The following is a 10,135-nucleotide window of genomic DNA, read 5'->3' as shown; positions in this document are numbered from 1 at the left end:
GTTTATATATGATTACATTTTAGGTTTGATATTTATTTAACCTAATTAAGCAAATTATAATTATTATTAAAAAGAAATTGAAAAGTCATGAGAGTTTCAAATGAATGTGGTGAAAGGAAAAATAGATGTGAGTTTCAAATGAATGTGGTGCAAGGAAAAATGCTTCCTTTATAAGTATACTAGGTGAATGCCCGCGCGTTGCGCAGAAACACCTATATAGTTGAAGTCTTTACAAATATATGATTTTTTAGATATAACAATAACGTTGTTGTTAAATTTGATATAATAATTTGTATATACTAAATTGATATAATATATTGATTATTTTGAATTATATGATAATATATACATTTATTATAACTTCTTAATCTCAATCGTTTAAATGACTTCTACCCGCGAGTTACCCATGAATAAAATTAAATATAATATATGATTTGATGTTATTTATAGTTGTTTTTATTGTTAATTAATTTTTTAAAATTTATTTGCTTAATGTTTTAATTTCTATCATTATAATTATTTAAAACATCAAACATTGTTTTTTATTTTAAAGCTAACAATATAATCATTTATATATAGTTGTTTTTAACTATTGTTATTGTAAGTTATTTTAAGCTATTTATTTGGAAACTTTTAACGATTATAAAAATACATTTAAGAAATATTTTAGTTAAATTAAAATTACAATTTAGTTTTTATTTTTATCACTACAATTTATCACTTTTAACTATTTATAAAATATTCTTTTGTTTTTTTTTAAATGGAACTGAAATTTATATTTGAGTTGACATTGTAATGCGCAGAAACACCTATATAGTTGAAGTCTTTACAAATATATATTTTTTAAAATATAACACTAATGTTGTTGTTAAATTTGATATAATAATTCGTGTATTAATTTGATATAATATATTGACTATTTTGAATTGTATGATAATATATAAATCTATTATAACGTCATAATCTCAATCGTTTGAATGACTTCTACTCGTGAGTTACACGTCAATAAAATTAAATATTATATATGGTTTAATATTATTTATAGTTGTTATTTTTAACTAATTTTTTAAAATATGTTTGCTTAATGTTTTAATTTCTATCATTATAATTATTTAAAACATCAAACATTATTTTTTGATTTTAAATGTAACAATATAATCATTTATATAGAGTTATTTTAAACTATTTTTATTATAAGTTATTTTAAGCTACTTATTTGAAATTTTTTAACGATTATATAAACATATTTAGGAAATATTTTAGTTAAACTGATATTACAATTTAGTTTTTGCATTTATCAATATAATTTATCACTTTTAACTATTTACAAAATATTATTTGGTTTTTCTAGTGGAACTGAAATTTATATTTAAGTTGACATTGTAATATTATATTTAAATTAACAATTTAAGTATTTTGTCCAAACTGTTCAAAAATTATATCTTTAAACTGGTAATGGTTTACATGCAACAACATTTTAAATCTATTAAATTAAGTATAATATGTTAAAATTTAAAGACATAACTTTATAAATAGAAGTAAAGATATTATTTTAAAATTGAAATTTATTTTATTTATGATTACACTTTAGGTTTGATATTTATTTAACCTTATTAACCAACTTACAATCATTATTAGAAAGACACTACAATTAATCACTTTTAATTATTTATATAATAATATTTGGGTTGTTTAAGTTAAATAAATTTATATTTAAGTTGAGCCTATAATGTTATATTTTAATTAATAATTTAAGTATTTTATACAAATTGTTCAGAAATTATACCTTTAAAATGATAATGGTTTACATTCAACAATTTATTAAAACTAATAAATTAAGTATGATATGTTAAAAGTTAAAAAAATTAAAAAGTCATGGGAGTTTAGTATGATATGTTAAAAGTTAAACTAATAAACTAATAAATACACTTTAGATTTGATATTTATTTAACCTAATTACCAAATTATAATTATTATTATAAAGAAATTGAAAAGTCATGGGAATTTCAAATGAATGTGGTGAAAGGAAAAAAGAATGAGGGTTTCAAATGCATGAGATTCACGAAAAAATGCTAACTTTATAAGTATGTATGATATATATATATATATATATATATATATATATATATATATATATATATATATCATACATACTTATAAAGCTAGCATTTTTTCTTGAATCTCATGCATTTGAAACCCCCATTCTTTTTCCTTTCACCACATTCATTTGAAACTCCCATGACTATTCAATTTCTTTATAATAATAATTATAATTTGGTAATTAGGTTAAATGAATATCAAATCTAAAGTGTATTCATATATAAACTAAATTTCAATATTAAAATAATATCTTGAATTCTACTTATAAATTATGTTTTTTAACTTTTATCATATTATACTTAATTTATTAGTTTTAATATATTGTTGGATGTAAACCATTATCATTTTAAAGGTATAATTTTTAAACAATTTGTATAAAATACTTATATTATTAATTAAAATATAACATTATAGGCTCAACTTATATATAAATTTTATTTAACTTAAACAACCCAAAGATTATTTTACAAATAGTTAAAAGTGATAAATTGTAGTGTCTTTCTAATAATGATTGTAAGTTGGTTAATAAGGTTAAATAAATATCAAACCTAAAGTGTAATCATAAATAGACTAAATTTCAGTTTTAAAATAATATATTCACTTCTATTTATAAAGTTATGTTTTTAAATTTAACATAATATAATTAATTTATTAGATTTAAAATGTTGTTGCATGTAAACCATTATCAGTTTAAAGCTACAATTTTTGAACAGTTTGGACAAAATACTTAAATTGTTAATTTAAATATAACATTACAATGTCAACTTAAATATAAATTTCAGTTCCACTAGAAAAACCAAATAATATTTTGTAAATAGTTAAAAGTGATAAATTATATTGATAAATGCAAAAACTAAATTGTAATATCAGTTTAACTAAAATATTTCCTAAATATATTTATATAATCGTTAAAAAATTTCAAATAAGTAGCTTAAAATAACTTATAATAAAAATAGTTAAAAATAACTTTATATAAATGATTATATTGTTACCTTTAAAATCAAAAAATAATGTTTGATGTTTTAAATAATTATAATGATAGAAATTAAAACATTAAGCAAATAAATTTTATAAAATTAGTTAAAAATAACAACTATAAATAATATTAAACCATATATAATATTTAATTTTATTGATGTATAACTCGCGAGTAGAAGTCATTCAAACGATTGAGATTATGACGTTATAATAGATTTATATATTATCATACAATTCAAAATAGTCAATATATTATATCAAATTAATATACGAATTATTATATCAAATTTAACAACAACGTTAGTGTTATATTTTAAAATATATATATTCGTAAAGATTTCAACTATATAGGTGTTCCTGCGCATTACAATGTCAACTCAAATATAAATTTCAATTCCATTTAAAAAAACTAAAGAATATTTTGTAAATAATTAAAAGTGATAAATTGTAGTGATAAAAGCAAAAACTAAATTGTAATTTCAATTTAAATAAAATATTTCTTAAATATATTTTTATAATCGTTAAAAGTTTCCAAATAAATAGCTTAAAATAACTTACAATAACAATAGTTAAAAACAACTCTATATAAATGATTATATTGTTAGCTTTAAAATAAAAAAACAATGTTTGATGTTTTTAATAATTATAATGATACAAATTAAAACATTAAGCAAATAAATTTTAAAAAATTAATTAACAATAAAAACAACTATAAATAATATCAAATCATATATTATATTTAATTTTATTCATGTGTAACTCGCGGGTACAAGTCATTCAAACGATTGAGATTATGAAGTTATAATAAATGTATATATTATAATATAATTCAAAATAATCAATATATTATATCAATTTAGTATATACAAATTATTATATCAAATTTAACAACAATGTTATTGTTATATTTAAAAAATCATATATTTGTAAAAACTTCAACTATATAGGTGTTTCTGCGCAACGGGCGTGCATTCGTCTAGTGTGTGTGTGTGTATATATATATATATATATATATATATATATATATATATATATATATATATATATATATATATAATCTACCCTAATAAATAAGAATGATTTTGCCACATGTCATCTTCTCTTTCATTTTGACATTTGTCATTTTCTAGATTTTTTTGAATTATTGAATATCCACTTGTCATTTTTATAGTTTTTTTTTATTCAAATTTCACCTATTAAATGTCACATCTTATTAATTAATTTTATAAATATATTAATTAATGTATATAATAACTTTCTATTTTTGAATTCCTTTTTCTATTAATATTTTAATTAATATATATGTATATTGATGTAGATAGTACATTCCATTTATGATTCATATTAATTAATTTTATTAGTATAGATTAATTAATATCAAATTATATAAATAGTCCATGCGGTTCATTAAAAAGTTACAGACCCAATCGTTACTTATTTTTTTTATAAACATGGTCTTTATAGTTATCAAAACTTTCTTTTACTAAACCCGTGTAATACATGGGTTTCACACCTAGTGATATTATATATACTTCCTTGGTTCATATAAAAGTAACATTATATTATAATTTGTAAATTTAATATATTTGTAATAGGAAAAGTTTGTATATATTTTTAAAGACGTTCATAATTAAAACTATATTATTGTAAAACTTCAAAGGATATTTATATTCTTATAACACTTATAAACTCATATATATATATATATATATATATATATATATATATATATATATATATATATATATATATATATATAATTTAATGATAATTAATCTATTTAAAAACTAAAAACATTATCTTTAAATTATAGTATAACTAAATTAAAAACATTATACATATACTAATATGTAATATTTCACATAATAGTTATTCTTATTCACTGTATGATTAAAAACATTATATATATATATATATATATATATATATATATATATATATATATATATATATATATATATAATATTTCACATAATAGTTATTCTTATTCACTATATGATTATTCACGACCTAATTCTTTATCGATTCATATTTTCCATAATTGATTAGCAAAAACCTGGTGATTACATATTCCTAATAAATTACAAAACAATATATTTCCTCTCATACGATGGATTTTGAAGATTTGTAATTATTCACCTTTAAACAATTTTGTGCTTCATTTGGTTCTTTAGTTAATAGAAACTTTAAATTAGAAAACAACAATAAACTAAAACAAAGTTTAAAAATAAATAAATAAATAAATAAATAAAAAAGATTGTCATTTATATTTCACCCAGCATGGTCAAACTCATTTTAAATTAGAAGACAACAATAAAGAGAGACAAATAAATTAATTGGTTAGTTACTTATGATTCTTATTTGTGTTCTTTAAGTTGACCAACATTAATGATATATTAATTTTTTTAATCAAAATCATTTTCTTTTATACAACAGAAATATATATATATATATATATATATATATATATATATATATATATATATATATATATATATATATATAGATATATATATATATATATATATATATATATATATATATATATATATATATATATATATATATATATATATATATATAAAGAGTAAACCTTACAAATAAAAGTTTAATACGTAGTATCGAAGATAAGAAGTGTCCATTTTGCACCATGATTATCCTCATTCTCTTTCTCATGTCAGTGTGCCTCTTCTGGTTCATAAGGGACAGACGTTTCAAGCTCCGGCCACCACTGCCTCCAGGCCCAAAACCATTGCCATACATCGGTAGCATTTATACAATGCTTCGAAACAAGCCCACATTCTGATGGATACACAACATGATGGATGAAATGAACACCAAGATCCTATGCATCTGTGTTGGGAACGTTCATGTTGTTGTAGTTAGTGATCCACAGATTGCTTGTGAGTTCTTGAAGGACAAAGATGGAATATTTTCTTCAAGGCCTAACTGCATGTCGGGTTATCTGACAAGCGGTGGTTACTTGACCATTGTTCTTGTTCCAATGAGTGATCATTGGAAGATGATGAGAAAAATCCTGGCCACAGAGATTCTGTCACTGCATCGTCATAAGTGGCTTCAAGACAAACGAGACAGAGAAACTGATAATCTGCTAAGGTATGTAGACATAATATGCTCACTTTATCGGAATCAGAGCCATCATTTTATGCATAAAGAAATAAATTAACTATAATAGCTAAAAGTTTGCATCTTTAATCTCTTAGGTATATTTACAATCGATGTTATACCAATATTAAGGACACCGGAGGGATTGTGAATGTACGAATTGTTGTGCAACAATACTCGGCCAACGTCATAAGGAGTATCATGTTCAGGAGTAGGTATTTCGGCAAAGGGAACACAGATGGTGGACCTGGGGAAGAAGAGATAGAGCATGTTGATTCACTTTTGACAGTTCTTGGTTACCTGTACGCATTTAGTATATCAGATTACTTCCCGTGGTTGCGGTGGATAACTGATTTTGATGGGCATGAGACGATCATAAGGAAGGCTATACGTGCCTCAAGAAAGTATCAAGATCGTATAATTGATGAAAGGATTCGAGAATGGAAAGATGGAGTTAGGAAAAAAGAAGACGATTTGCTTGATGTTTTCATCAACATTAAGAACCCTCCACTAACCGCAGATCAAATCAAAGCTCAAATCTTTGTAAGATTAATGTGATTTTTGTTGTTTTATCATCATAAACTTGGATCTTTTTTATGAAATTTGGATTAATAACTTTGGTGGTGTTATAGGAACTTACATTAGCAACAGTTGATAATCCAGCGAATGGTATCGAATGGGCAATGGCAGAAATGATAAAACGTCCGAAGATCTTCAATAAAGCGGTTCAAGAGCTAGATTCTGTAGTCGGAAAATATTGACTAGTACAAGAATCTAACATACCAAAACTTAACTATATTAAATCATGTGTGAAGGAGGCTTTTAGGTTGCACCCTGTGGCGCCTTTTAACCTCCCTCACGTGTCATCTAGTGACACTGTTGTCGCCGGATACTTTATACCTAAGGGCAGTCATGTGATACTGAGCCGCTTAGGGCTAGGGCGGAACCCTGATGTTTGGGAGGACCCAATAACATTTAATCCGGACCGTCACATGAAAGATGCTAAAGAAGTGGTGCTAACCGACCATAGCCTTAAAATGTTGTCATTTAGCACCGGTCGGCGTGGATGTGGTGGAGTGTTGTTGGGGTCGACCATAACTATAATGTTATTGGCGAGGATCGTGCATGGGTTTACATGGAATTTGCCTCCAGATGAACCATATGTTGATTTAAAGGAAAACGTAAATGATTTGATGAAGGCTAAGCCATTGTTAGCCTTTGCGAAGCCTCGTTTGTCTTACCATTTATACCCCATATATTGAAAAGAGATTTTAAATATCCTCCTACTTTTATTCCTACAAATCCTCTTACCCAATTAAATGATGACATCTATCATATTAGTTTACTAAAATATCATTAAACTTGATTAAAGGAGCATTAAATGTTACACATGTCATCATTTAATTGGGATGGAGGATTTGTAGGAACAAAAAGTATGAGGATATTTAATTTCTCTATTGAAAAAGTGTTAAAAGTGAAGTAGAAATATAGATTGAGAAATTACTATCTTTCTGTCCGAAGATTAATTGATTGATTTGAGTTGTGTTTATTTAACGATAATCATATTAATGAAAATTTTTAGCTGAGAAATAGATAGATAAAATGTATGGATGGTGAAATGTTATCCAAATATTAGTAGCGATTACATCTTTAAAAAATTATTATTAAAAATAACTAGAGCATTTATTTTATAGTAGTTTTCAGAATTATATTTAATAACTTAATTATCAATGAAATATAAAATAGACTAAAAATATTAGAATATCAACACAACATATTGTGTTATTGTTAGATTGTTATCAAACTATTCAAATATATAGGAGTTTCCCAAGCAACATTTCATAAGGAGACTTCCCGAAGTGTGCGCAATAGGAATGTGATTAATAACGTAAGTGGTGGTATGATCAGCTTCTCCCCAAAACATATTGGGAACTTGAGCAGAAATTAACAAGGATCTTGCTGTTTCTAGGAGATGTCGATGTTTCCTTTCTGCAATAGAATCTGTTGAAGGGTGTCTGTACAAGACGAATGATGGACAGTGCCATCAGAAGCCAATAACTGTTTAAAATCATTGGAGGTAAATTCCCCACATAAATCGCACCGAAAACATTTTATGACAGCAAAGTGTCGAGTCTTGACAAGGGCTCTGAAGTCACTATATATGGTGAAAAAAATAAGATTTGTGTTTGATAAAGTAAACCCACGTATAACGAGTGTAATCATCAATAAATGAAACATAATAGCTAGCTCTTAACTTAAAGGTGATCAGAGATGGACCCCACACATTAGAATGCATAATATCAAAGGGAGTAACAAAACGAGTGACACTTTTATTAAATGATAAAGCATAAACTTTTCCCAGTTTACAACCACCGCAATCAGAAATATCATCAATGTTCTAAGAACCTAACACACCAGTGAAAACCAAAAACTATAAACGAGACACTAACACATGTCCCAAACGAGAATGCAAAAGATAAAAAAAAAAAAAAATAGACGACGAAGGATTTAAACAAAAAGATGAAAAATCGACACTAGATGCAACAACATCAACAACATGTAGCTGCTCCAAAACATAAAGGTCCCCAAGTCTACGGCCTATCCTAATCACCCTCCGATACTGAATGTCCTGTACACATCAGAATGAATCAGAAAAGAAGACCCAACAACCAGACTTACACAACTGACTGACCGAAGCAAGATTCAAAGTAAGTGTGGGGATGTAATAGAAATTTGTTAAAGATATATAAGGAGTGACAATAGAATCAACACCTTCTACTGACATAGGTATAGCCCTAGCAGACATAATAGAGACAGGTGTATGAGATGATAACGAAGAAAAAGATGACATATGTGATGACATGTGATGAAATGCACCAGAATCCAATATCCACAAGGATGAAGGAATGCCTAAAGTGTTGGATGAAGACATACCTGAATGAGACATGGAAGCTGATATGTCAGTTGGAATAGCAGAAATGAACTGTATGAACTGCTCAACAATCTGGGGATCCAAAGATGATGGTGGTGTGAAATTTGTCTCATTCTTAACTGAAGGTGCAGCAACATACTGTGGTGGCCTAAAAGATGGAAAAGAGGGACATGACTAATACTAGGTATGAGATTTAAAATCGGAAAAACGGACCGAAACCGGGATCGGACCGAAACCGTTAGAACTAGAATAAATAGAATTGGTTCTGGTTCTAGTTCTGGGTTTAAAGAATAGCTTTATCCGAGTGTCAGGTAATCTGGGTTTGGGTCCATCGGGTCCGGGTAAACCGGGTTCAAGAACCGGAACCAGTGTTAGGAATCAAAACCACTTTTAGGGGTCGGAACCGGTTTCTATGAAAAAGTTTAAAACATGCATATCTCATTCATTTCAAGTCGGATTAACATGCGATTTTTTCTAACGTGTATTTGAGTTTGTACATGATTTCAGACTATAAGTTTACCAATTTTAGTTTTATATTCAATGACTTACAGTCCCCCAAAGTTGAGATATTAAAGCTGGAAGTTTTTAGTTTTTCAACTTTTTTGTATTCTATAAGTTTTTAAAACATTCATATCTAATTCGTTTGAAGTCGGATTGACATGCGGTTTTTTCCAAAATATAGTTTAGAGTTTGTACAAGAGTTTAGACTATAATTTGGACATTTTTGGTTTAATATTCAATGAATTACAGTCCCCCGAAGTTGGGATATCAAAGCTAAAAAATTTTAAATTTTTAGATATTTTGTTTGTGTACTTTATATTTTTTGAAATTGTTATAACATGCATATCTCATTTGTTTAAAATCAGATTGATGTGCGGTTTTTCCAGAGTGTCGTTTAGAGTTTTTACATGATTTTAGACTTTAATTTTGTCAATTTTGGGTTCATATTCAATGACTTACAACTCCCCGAAGTGGGGATATCCATATGAAAATTTTCAA

General features: G+C 25.8%; 1 pseudogene; it reads left to right on the top strand.

Moving 5' to 3' along the window:
• Positions 1 to 5,800: 5,800 nt before the first annotated feature.
• Positions 5,801 to 7,466, top strand: LOC111883064 (isoleucine N-monooxygenase 1-like; annotated as a pseudogene).
• Positions 7,467 to 10,135: the final 2,669 nt, after the last annotated feature.

Source organism: Lactuca sativa, chromosome 4, assembly GCF_002870075.4.
Source record: "Lactuca sativa cultivar Salinas chromosome 4, Lsat_Salinas_v11, whole genome shotgun sequence".
NCBI classification, from domain to species: Eukaryota; Viridiplantae; Streptophyta; class Magnoliopsida; order Asterales; family Asteraceae; genus Lactuca; species Lactuca sativa.
The sequence above is the reverse complement of the archived record's forward strand: the minus strand, read 5'-3'. Positions and strand labels throughout refer to the sequence as shown.